General features: G+C 36.9%; 1 non-coding gene across 1 annotated transcript; it reads left to right on the forward strand.

Moving 5' to 3' along the window:
• The first annotated feature begins 9,907 nt into the window (after positions 1-9,907).
• On the forward strand, positions 9,908-10,027 carry LOC122151695. Its single transcript, XR_006164258.1, has one exon. It is a non-coding gene; the product is annotated as a small nucleolar RNA SNORA61 (small nucleolar RNA).
• The last annotated feature ends 1,815 nt before the right edge of the window (positions 10,028-11,842 follow it).

Here is an 11,842-nt window from a genome sequence, read left to right on the forward strand (position 1 = left end):
GCCATCAAGATACAACAATTGGTGTCTCCTCATCTGAAGCAAAGAAGAATGAAGAAGACTAAAGACACATGTACAAAATTAATCTAAGAGACTGGTGGACATACAAACCTCAGCTTATGTAACCCTGTGACAAGAAGAACTAGATGATCCCTACCTACCACTGTAGACCACTGGGAAAGAGATCAGTGCAGGAGATCCTGGGTAGAGTGGGATAAAAATGTGGAAGAAAACTTAAAATTATTAAAAAGATGAGGATTACTGGTCTGTTGGAGACTGGTGAAACTCCCTTGACTACAGTGCCTAGTCACCTTTTGAGCCTGGAATTGAGCTTACTCCCAAGCCAAACAATTGTTGAACATTTACACCAGATATGTACACTCCTTACAGCAACCAGTTTTGAGGGATCAGAAGGGCAGTATTTGCATAGGGAAATAGCTCAGAAGGCAAGAATGCATACAAAAAGAAGGACACAGGGAAAAGGTAATCCCAAAGAATAAGTGGGAAGAGAGTTTTTAAATTATAGGTGTTGTAATCAATGTCATGAAACAAAATGTGTATGAAATGCTGTATGGAAAATGAATTTGCTCTGCAAAATTTCACCCAAATCACAGTAAAATAAATAAATAAAAGAGTGCTATAATAAATATTTTTATAAAGAAAAAAAAAGCATACATTTGAAAATCAGAGTTAATAATTCGTAAGTGGGAATAAATTAGCCAAGTCCAAGGAACAGAAAAGGAGCTCTGATAGCATAGCGTATAAGGCACTTGACTGCTGACCAGAAGGCTGGTGGTTCAAACCCATCAGCCACTCCCCAGAAGGAAGGCTAGACAATCTATTTCTGTAATGATACCACTTCAGAAAACCAAGGAGAGGTCACTATGAGACTATGAGTCAGATCCTACTCTATGGCAGTGTTTTTTTTTTTTTTTTTTTTGGTTTTGGAAGGAACAGAAAAAGGGACAGTGTTCATTGAATAAGATCCAAGCTGAAATGCAATAAAATAAAATAAAATAAAAGATAGGAATTTGTAATTATTTTAATTGCAATGGGAATATATTTACTTCTCAAATGGGAATGATTAATGCAGTTTCAATAGGGAAATATAGTTGCCAAATTTGGGATTGAGAATGGAAGCTAAAAGATCAGTTAGGAGGCTGTTGCACTAGTTCAGGTGAGAGAGTTGATAATGACTTACCCTAGAATTGTAGCAATGAAGTTGAAAAGAAATAGGTTTTCTGAATAGGTTTTGGAGCTTCTCACAGATTGGGTTAGAGTTTGAAGAAAAGACAGTAATCAAAGATAACATCAAACAGGGTTTGGCTTGAAGTTAAGAAGTTAAGAGCATTAATAGTGTTAGTATTGCGATGTAGAGGTCTAGGGAATTAAGAAAATGAATCATTAATTTTATATTATAGTGATCAGTGGGCAACATAATACTCATTATAGGTTTTCTAGGTATTAATAATTGTGCAGTGTTTTTAACATACTTTGAATATACTATAAAGACATTTTCATCTTCACATTCAAGACACCAGATTAATTTGGTCAATTTCCAGAGCACATACTTCCCAGGATGTATGTAAAAGTTAAATTAATAGACAAATTGATAATTCAGTGGGGACAACCTACCTATGCAGTATTTCTAGGGGTTTTACTAGCTTAGAATAATAACTATTATTCATCATAAATTGAAGCATTTAACCAACTTCGATCTTCAAATATGATTGTAGTTTAAATGACTCTTATTAAATAAAAAAATAATCAACTGTGTTTGTTTTTTTTCTTCAAAGTGAAGAACATAGCACACTAAGTTAACAAAATTATAGGTAAAGCTCTGTTTTTCAAATTTCAGCATTTCAGGAGCTTCTTAATTATTGGAATTATATTTGCTAGTTAGAAAAAGATGATTTATTTGTTTTGTACTATCATGTTAAATTAAAAATTAAAGTTCAAGAGTGAAAATAGCTTTTTTTAAAAAAATAAAAAGCATATAATGTCCTATTTTCTGTATGTTAAAATGTATCACTATCATATCTCAAATTATAGCTGCTAATATCATGAGTATGCTCTACTCATGATTTCAGCCTTAGTCAAATTTCAACTATTGATTTAATATTGCTTAGATACTTAAACTACTTGTATATATGAATGTGTATCTTTACTTCCACACAATTTATAATCTTATCATGAATTGTTTGTACATATATAAAAAGTTCTTATTAATTAGTTCCTTAAACATTGGCCTCTTCCTGAAAAGTACACACATTGAAATAAAACTAAAATAATTCCTCATACCATCAGTTGATGAACTATAAAGGCAGAATTAAAAATTTGCAGTATATAAAATACTTGCATTCCAGCAGCTTCTACCATGTTTTGGGGCTGAGAACTACAGCAAAACAAGTTTTCTGTAGGGGGAAACTGATAACATATCATCTAACACAAATTTCTGTTCTTTAAAGAGGAATGCAGGGGGAAAAACAAATGAGGGTAGTTAAGCTATTGTAGGAACAGATATTTGAAATTGAATTTTGTTATAAACTGATTAGATAGTAAAATTTTGTTTACAATCCAGACTCCCAGATTACTCAGACTTCTGGAAAAACTTAATAAATAGATACTCCAAAAATACTTTAAATTTAGAGAGAACAAAGCTCTCTGAGGACTCAACAACAACAACAAAACATACACACACACACATGCACACACACACAATAATAAAGACCTAAAGATAATGATGCAATGTGTCAAGAAGTTCCCTCACCACTGCAAAAAACTTACTGCCGTTGAGTCGGTCTCAACTCATAGTGACCCCTCCTTGGGTTTCTGAGGCGGTATCTCGATGGAAGCAGATTGCCCAGTCTTCCTTCTGAGGAGCGGCTGGTAGGTTTGAACTGCCAGCCTTCTGGTTAGCAGTCAAATGCCTAAGACACTACACCAGCAAAGCTCCTAACACACTGCCATCAAGTTGGATACGATTCATAGTGACCCCTGCTTGGGTTTCCAAGGCAGTATCACTATGGAAATAGATTGCCCAACCTTCCTTCCAAGGAGTGGCTGGTGGGTTTGAACTACCAGCCTTCTGGTTACCAGTCAAATGCCTTAAGCACTACACTACCAGAACTCCCTTTCAAAGGCTTGCACACATTTAGCTTATATTGAATAAGTGAGTCTACAGAGTAGAACTGAGGGGCAGAAAGGGGAGGACAGAGTATAGGAGAGATTTGATGGTGATGGAAAGTGAGGAAGCTAGTGAAAGGATGGCTACTGGAGACAACTGGTGCCAATTCTACTTTGATTTTTCAAGAAGCATTTTTTAAAGTTGTTGAGAATCATAAACTGAAGACGTAGAAGAAGGAAGCTCTTATACACTGGATCTCATTAATCATTTCTCAAAATGTATCCATAGAGGCATAGGGTGAGATCTCTCTTCACTCTTCAGATTGGACATAAGGAAGTACTGAGGCAGTTGACCGAAGCATCCAAATGAGTGCTGGGTAAGTTGAGGCAAGAACTGATTGCTTGCCTTTGAGGGAAGCTAATTGCTTAGTAGTGGATTTATACATAAATTCTCATTGAGACCACCATAAAATTAGCCCTATATTATATCAATTTATAGGGTAGAAGAGGTTAAGTAATTTTTGATTGGCAGAGGTTAAGTAATTCACTCATGATTGCTGATCTTGTCAATGGTAGAAGTAATACAATGCTTTATCCTGTCTTTTCAGATTGATTTCTAACATCTGCAAAAGACCAGCTTTGTACAAAGTGCAAACATGAACAAGCAGGAGAAGACTCCAGTAACAGGAGGAAAAGAAGTAAGAACAATGGAAATTAACTATGATAAGAGTTGTTGTTGTTGTTGTTAGGTGCTGTCGAGCCATCCCCGACTCATAGCGACCCCTCCTTGGGTTTCTGAGGCAGTATCACTACGGAAGTAGGATTGCCCAACCTTCCTTCCGAGGAGTGGCTGGTGGGTTTGAACCGTCAGCCTTCTGGTTAGCAGTTAAGTGCTCTAGCCACTATGCTACCAGAGGTCGATAAGAGTAAAGACAGCAATAATAATTGCATTTTAGAAAGATAGTAGAGGTTAGGACAGTGTTTAGAAGGATTATGAAATATAAAGATGAAGCAGAAAGAGCAGAGTAAGCCTCTCCAGAATGGGGCTGGGCAGTGAGCCAATTAGACACTCAATAGACAGGAATAATGTATATATCACTGAATCAACCAAAGATAGACATATTACACATTATACATACTACTATTCTCTAGTGGGTATTACAGGTGGAAAATTGACAGAAACTACAATGTCTATAAAGTTTCTGCTTAGATATAACATACACTATAAGACCCATCCCATGGTATTTTCAATAACTTCATATGCACATGAAAGCTGGACAATGAATAAGGAAAATTGAAGAAGAATCGATGCATTTGAATTGTGGTTTTGGTGAAGAATACTGAAAATGCCAGGGACTGCTAGAGGAATGAACAAATTTGTTGTTGGAGAAGTACAGTTGGAATGCTCCTTAGAAGTGAGATTGGTCAGACTTTGTTACACATAATTTGGCCATGTTGTCAGTGCCTGGAGAAGGATGTCAAGTTTGGTAAATTAGAGGGTCAGCTAATAAGGAGAAGACGCTCAATGAGACAGATTGATTCTGTGGCTACAACTATGGGCTTATAGCAAAGATTGTAAGGGTGATGCAGGACTGGACTTTGTTTTGTCCTATTGAATATAAGTTTCACTGTGAGTTGTAGTTGACTTTATGGCACCTAACAACAGTGACATATGCACTCATGGATTACATGTGTATAAATTACCCTTCAATATAAAAACAAAAATCTTCAGAACTGGACCAATAAACAACATCATTGTAAACAGAGAAAATATTGAAATTGTAAAGGATTTCATTTTGCTTGGATCTACAATCAACACCCCTGGAAGCAGCAATCAGAAAATCAAATGTCATATTACATTAGACAAATCTACTATAAAAGACCACTTTAAAGTCTGAAAAAACAGGATGTCACTTTGAGGACAAAGGTATGCCTGACCAAGACCATGGTATTCTCAGTGACCTCATATGCATGCTAAAACTGGACAATGAATAAGGAGGACCAAAGAAGTCAATGCCTTTGAATTACAGTGTTGGCAAAGAATATTGAATGTACCATGGACTGCCAGAAGAACAAACAAATCTGTGTCATAAGAAGCTAAAATTCTCCTTAGAACTGAGGATGACGAGATTTCATCTAACTCACATTTGACATGATATCTATCAGGAGAAACCAGTCCCTGGAGAAGGATATCATACTTGGAAAAGTAAAGTGTTGGTAAAAAAGAAGAAGGCTCTCAATGAGATGTATTGACACAATGGCTGCAACAATGAACTCAGACATTGCAACATCTGTGAGGATGGCATTGGGCTGGGCAGTTTTTTATTCCATTGTACATAGGGTCGTTATGAGTTGCATCTGACTTGATGACACCTAATAATAACAACAACATATGCGTTCATCTTCCTTTTGCAAGAACAAGTCATATGATCAAGGCCAACATTAATGGAACCAAGCCCCAAATCAATATTTACCACCAAAGGCTGCACTGGTAGTTAGCAGCTGATGGGTGAGGATGTGTAAGTGAGTAAATGAGTTGGGGATGGGGAAAATCCTAGGGAACAATAGTGCAGTCTAACACAATGTATCTGCCATTAGACATGTCCATCATTGATTCATTTATATATTCATTCCTTTAATATATAGTCAATGATCTCCTACAACATGTTCAGCAAGAAATGAGATACAATTTTTGCCTTCAAGGAACATGATCATAAACACTTCTGAAAACAGATAACTATTTATCATGTGATAAATGCTGTGACAGAGATCTGTATAGGGAGCTGTTCCTCAGTTATGGAGCAATTAGGAAAGATATTTAAAATAGACATTTAACTGTGATTTACATGTATAAAGAAGAACTGGGAGGATTGATATTTTGGTAGCTTCAGCATTCAAGATTTTTCTATCTTTTTATATTTTTAATCTGACAGTGTAAATTTATTCACTTAATTCATGACTGAGTGATGGTCACTATGAAAAATTCCCAGTAATTAGTAATAGAGAAGTTCATTTTTTTGAAAAAAAAAAATGATACAGGGATATTTGATTAATTGTTTTTTGCTGTCACATTGGCTCTGATACATAGCAATTTCATTCATAACAAAACAAAATGTTGTCAAGTCCTGCATAATTTTCACAATTGCCAGCATTTTTAAATCCATCATTGAGACTATTGTGCCAATCCATCTCACTGAAGGTCTCCCACACCTTTGTTGGCCCTCTACTTCACCAAACATCATGTTTTTCTGTAGGGATTGATTCCACTTAATGTTGTGTCCAACGCAAGCATGTCAGATTTTTTTTTTTTTTTTTTCCTTGATCCATAAGGTTTTGACTCACCAACTTTCAGAAATACATCATCAGCCCTTTCTTTCCAGTCTTAGTCTGGAAACTCTACTGAGAACTGTTCACCATGGGTGACCATGCTGGTGTTTCAAACACCAGTGGCATAGTTTCCAACATCATAGGAACACATGCACCACCATCATACAGCAAACTGATAGATGGGTGGTAGAAATATTAATCACAGAATATTAATATGAAGCTCATGCTTAGTATGCTGTTGACCTTCAGAGGTTAAAGATGACTTGAATAAAACTTTGGCCTGGCATTATATTTATAAAAGAGCATCAATTGCTAACAAAGGAAAGGAATACGAATGTGAGGAGGAAGATGAAAAACAGAACTTTATTATTGGAACAGGCTCTACAAAAAGTACCTTGGAATATATTTTCTGAAATAGGAACATAGAAGACAACATTATTCTCAGTAAAGAAACAGATTAAGGGAAAAAGAAAAAGGTACAGCAGGCAGCTTAAAGAGATGATTTTAGTCTGTTATGCTAGTGATGATGAAATCATTAAAAAAATAAAAGTAAAGTAAAAACACTGCATGGGGGTGATTCCAATTCTTAGAATAGAGGACAGTGCAGCACTCCTCAATAGGATTTCCAAGTCTGCAAATCTTTAGGAAAGCAGACTGCCTCATCTTTCTTCTGCAGAACAGCTCGTAAGTTTGAACATATGAACGCTTTAACTACTTCATCACCAGAGCTTGCTCAATGAAATCATACACTATGTTTAATACTCAAAAAAAAAAAAAAAAAAAAACCTGACTGCCATGGAGTCAATTCCAACTCATGGCAACTCATCCTTGGGTTTCTGAGGCGGTATCTCTACAGAGGTAGAATGCCCAGTCTTTTTTCCGAGGAGTGGCTAGTGGGTTTGAATTGCCAGCCTTTTGGTTAGCAGTCAAATGTCTTAGGCACTGTGCCCCCAGAGCTCCCAATTTAACACTGTTGTTTTTTTTTTTATAGTAATGAGGAAAAACAGAAAGAAAGAAAAATTGTTAATTTTGGAGCATGTCTTAGCTTTTTAGTACTGCCCTAACAGAAATATTAGAGATGGGTGGTTTTAAGGAACAGAAATTTATTCCCTCATAGTTTGTTGTGTTGTTAGGTGCTGTCCAGTCGTTTCCTACTCATAGAAACCCATGCATAGCAGAACGATCCTGCGCCAGCTCCAGAATCCTTGCTACACTTGAGCCCATTGTCACAGCCACCGTGTCAATCCATCTTGTCAAAGGCCTTCCCCTCTTTTGTCGACCCTCCACCTTAATAAGCATGACATCTTTCTCCAGGGAATGGTCCCCTCTGACAACATGACCAAAGTAGGTGAGACAAAGTCTGGCCATTCGCGCTTCCAAGGAGCATCTCAGCTGCACTTCCTCTCCAGGACAGATCTGTTAGTTCTTTTAACAGTCCATAGAACTCTCAGCATTCTTTTCCAGAACCACAACTCAAAAGAATCAACTCGCCTTCGGTCTTCCTTATTCATTATCCAGCTCTCACATGCATATGAGGAAATTGAAAATATCATGGCTTGTGTCAGGTGCACCTTAGTCCTCAAGGAGACATCCATACTCCTGAGCACTTAAAAGAGTTCCTTTACAGCCAACCTGCCCAGTGCTACACATCATCTAATGTCCTGACTGCTGCTTCCATTTTCCTCGATTGTAGAACCAAGCAACTCATAGTATAGGGGGCTAGAAATCTGAATTCATGGTATTACCTGTAGAGGAAGACCTTTCCTTTCTGTTGGCTCTAGGGAAAAATCTTTGTCTCATGTCCTATAGTCCAAAATTCCTTAGTTTCTTGGAGATATATAGAGGGAGCATCTTTTTTCCCAGTGGCTGGTAGGTTGGAACTGCTGACCTTTCAGTTAGCAGCTGAACAGTTAACCACTGCTCCACCAGGGCTCCTTTCCACAGGTATAGGAGTCAGGATTTCTACACATATTTTTGAGGAACACAGTTCAATAAAAAGGATGATAAAACCCCTTGAGAAAAGTCTGTTTCAACTATTTTTAAATAGTTGAATAATAATATTTTAATATTTTGTTAAAAACAATAATGTTTTTAGAAGGGCATATGTTTCACTAAACCTTTATGTAAAAGAGATTAATGAGGACAAGGATTATTATCTGAACAGAGTAAGTGTGGCATCACTATTAAAAAAAAAAAAAAAATCACTAGTATGGAGTGGGATCCAACTCATAGTGACCCCTCCTTGGGTTTCTGAGTTGGGATCACTATGGAAGTAGATTGCCCCCCATCTTCATTCTGAGGAGTGACTGGTGGGTTTGAACCACCAGCCTTCTGGTTAGTAGTCAAATGCTTTAGGCATTATGCCACCAGAGCTCTTATAGTTGACAAGGAAATCTTGTTGAATAAATCCAGTTTTCATAAGGTCATTCATTAGGGGTTATCTGAGCTGCTATTTATTTCCATTGATGAAAGTTTAATCCAATCACAATAGGCCATAAGGAAAGGCCAATTGGTTTGTGAAGATTTATAGACCTGTCAAACAATGACTAGAAAGCCCAAAGCACAGAACAGTGTTCTAACCACTCCAATGGACAGCAGAGAATGGATGGTGGGTGTGCATATCAAAAGTGAATACCATTCATAGCCCACATCACCATCATAATTATAACAGAAAAACAGGAGACTGTCAGGAAAATCCTATAAGACAAAACCAAGATCTTTGAACCAAGAAACTGTAGTTTAGGAAAAAATGAAAAGAAAGAAAAGATTATACAATGATAATTTTAGTTCTTAATTTTAACTTTAACTAATCATGGTATGTAAGTAACTTACTCATAGGTTTGTGTTCCAATGATTGTGAAGGATACAGCGAAAGACCCTTACTCACAATGGATCAGCACTTGTATAAAAAAGTACCTATTGGGCTTCTTCAGATTTTGGTCTGTTTATAGCCATAGTATTTACAGCTAATTTCCCATCATTTACTTTCATATTCTGATATGTCATAATAAAAATTTCTCTTTTGCTACAGAAGGCTTTGGTGAAAATTTATTACACTATAATAATGATGCTGTGAGCAAGCTTTTCATCAGTGGATTCCTTGTTGGATCTCCAGGAGACCTGGACTGCTTGTTGGTGCCACAGTGGATCCATTATATTCCACTTCTTGTAGTCCGTGTCCCCTTCAGAGATCCTCCGACCAGCGTAAGCACTACTGAATTAGGAACTGTGTTGCTTTCCAGCATAATAGGAGATGTTATTGTGACATATTTCTGTTAACTGGCCTTTGTCATTTGTTTAATCCTTGGCTTAAAGTTTCATTTTGAAATTAAGAGCCTTATCTGGAGACTTTTTGGATAAACTACATTTTTTTTTTTTTTGTATAAGTTATTTTGCTTTGTTTTTTATTTTCTCCTTCTGTTCTTCTCTGTATTGGATAATAATAGTAACAAGAGTGGCCCTCCAGTTCCCTTTTCCATCAGATCTAAACACAGGTCTGGGTGGTCATAAAAGGATGAAAAGTAACTTTGAAACTGACCGCAGTGCTTTGTAGCACACAGGTTGGCTTCAGGAAAGATGGAAATCACTGGATGTGTTTCCTCATCCCTGAGGCTAAAGGGATCTTTGTTACCTGTAAAGTGATCTCCATCTGTGATTAAGGATCTAGAATTGGGGCTGATGTATTGTGGGAAAAAGACACTGAGCAGGTCATTGTACATGGAAAGAGCTCCACAAGCAGATAAAACCTTGTTTAGTGCGGTATCCCTGGTACCTGGCACGGGTGACAAATAAAAGACTACTATATGGAAAATAGGAGCTCTGGTGGCATAGTGCCTAAGGCATTTGACTGCTAACCAGAAAGCTGATGGTTCAAACCCACCAGTCACTTCTTGGAATGAAGATTGGACAATCCACTTCTGTAGTGATACCACCTCGGAAACCCAAGGAAGGGTTGCTGTGAGTCAGGTCTGACTCCACAGCAGTGAGTTTGGTTTTGGTTTTGGTTGTGGAAATAATAATAATAAATAATAACAAGAGTGACCAAAGCCCCCAAAAAAGAACTTCTACTGGCAACATGGTTTGAAATTTCTGTGCTGCTTCTGATTAATATTTAGAAGATTGATACAATCTTACTAAGGCCCATAAGGCTCAGTAGTGGCTCCTAGTAGGAAGCTTTGATTTTTCTAAATTATTATATTTGGGATGTAAAATAGAAAATCAAGGATCTCATGTAAAGCAACAACAGTGGGAATTTTTTTATAATTGGTATTTTGAAGCATCTCATCAGCAAAATCTTGACAAATTTTCTTCCTCATAGGAAATAATGTCTAAATAGACAAAACAAATTTAAGCATTGCAAAAGGAGTAGGTGGACAGTTCAAAATTGCACTCAGTTAAATCATTATCTTCCAGTTCTATCCAGACTCGGAGAATTTGGTTTTATGCAAAATGCTATTTCCTAAATCAGAGGATATCAATCCCATCATATCCTTGGTAGTTAAACAAAGGGCTGAAGAGAGAAACCCTGAAGTTTCCTTTCATCCATGGTCTAAGGCTGAACTAAGGGCTATTACCAAAGAGTTCTCTGATCCCAAAGAAAATCCCCATTTATTTATGAATTTAGCATATTAGCTGAAACATACAGTCCACTTCTTCTGATCTCTATAATTTAATAAACATTTCTGAGTTCTGATGATGTCCCTCAGTGGATGGAAGAAGCAAATTGAGTAGATCCTGGAAAAATCTTTAATGTCCCTATAAGGAGCTCTACTGCGCTGTGTCTAAGTCCTAAGCTAACCAGAAGATTGGTGGTTCAAATACACTAGCTACTTCAGGGAAGGAAGATGAGAAAGGAACATGGAAAAATCTACTTCTGTAAAGATTTGCCATCACAGAAACCCCACGGGGGTTGCTATGAGTTAGAATTGACTTGACGTCAGTGATTTTTTTTTTTTTTATTTCATTTTTTGTTAGATATAGGTGCCACAGGCACAGCTGTTATATCAGAGACCAAAAAGTTAATAATATAATTTATAGGCCTTTTTTTCCAGAGTCTTCCTTTCAAATATCAACTGGGAAAAACTGAAAGCTTTCAATCACGAAAGATTATTTATAATCATAGCAACACAACACAATGCACTGCTGTGGAGTCGGATCTGACTCATAGCGACCCCTCCTTTGGTTTCCCAGGCAGTATCACTATGGAAGTAGATTGCCCAACCTTCCTTCTGAGGAGTAGGCTGAATTGTATAGAGACCATTCAGTAAAAATTACTGATGAAGGAGCTAAAGTTACTTTAAATTCACTATTTGTAGTAGGATTACATACTGAATTAGCTCAAATGGTCAAAAGGCATCAGTTAAATTGGAAAACTATTGATACTTCTGAATTA

Source organism: Orycteropus afer, unplaced genomic scaffold (genome assembly GCF_000298275.1).
Source record: "Orycteropus afer afer isolate SDZICR_OR568_19922 unplaced genomic scaffold, OryAfe1.0 scaffold00659, whole genome shotgun sequence".
Taxonomy (NCBI): Eukaryota; Metazoa; Chordata; class Mammalia; order Tubulidentata; family Orycteropodidae; genus Orycteropus; species Orycteropus afer.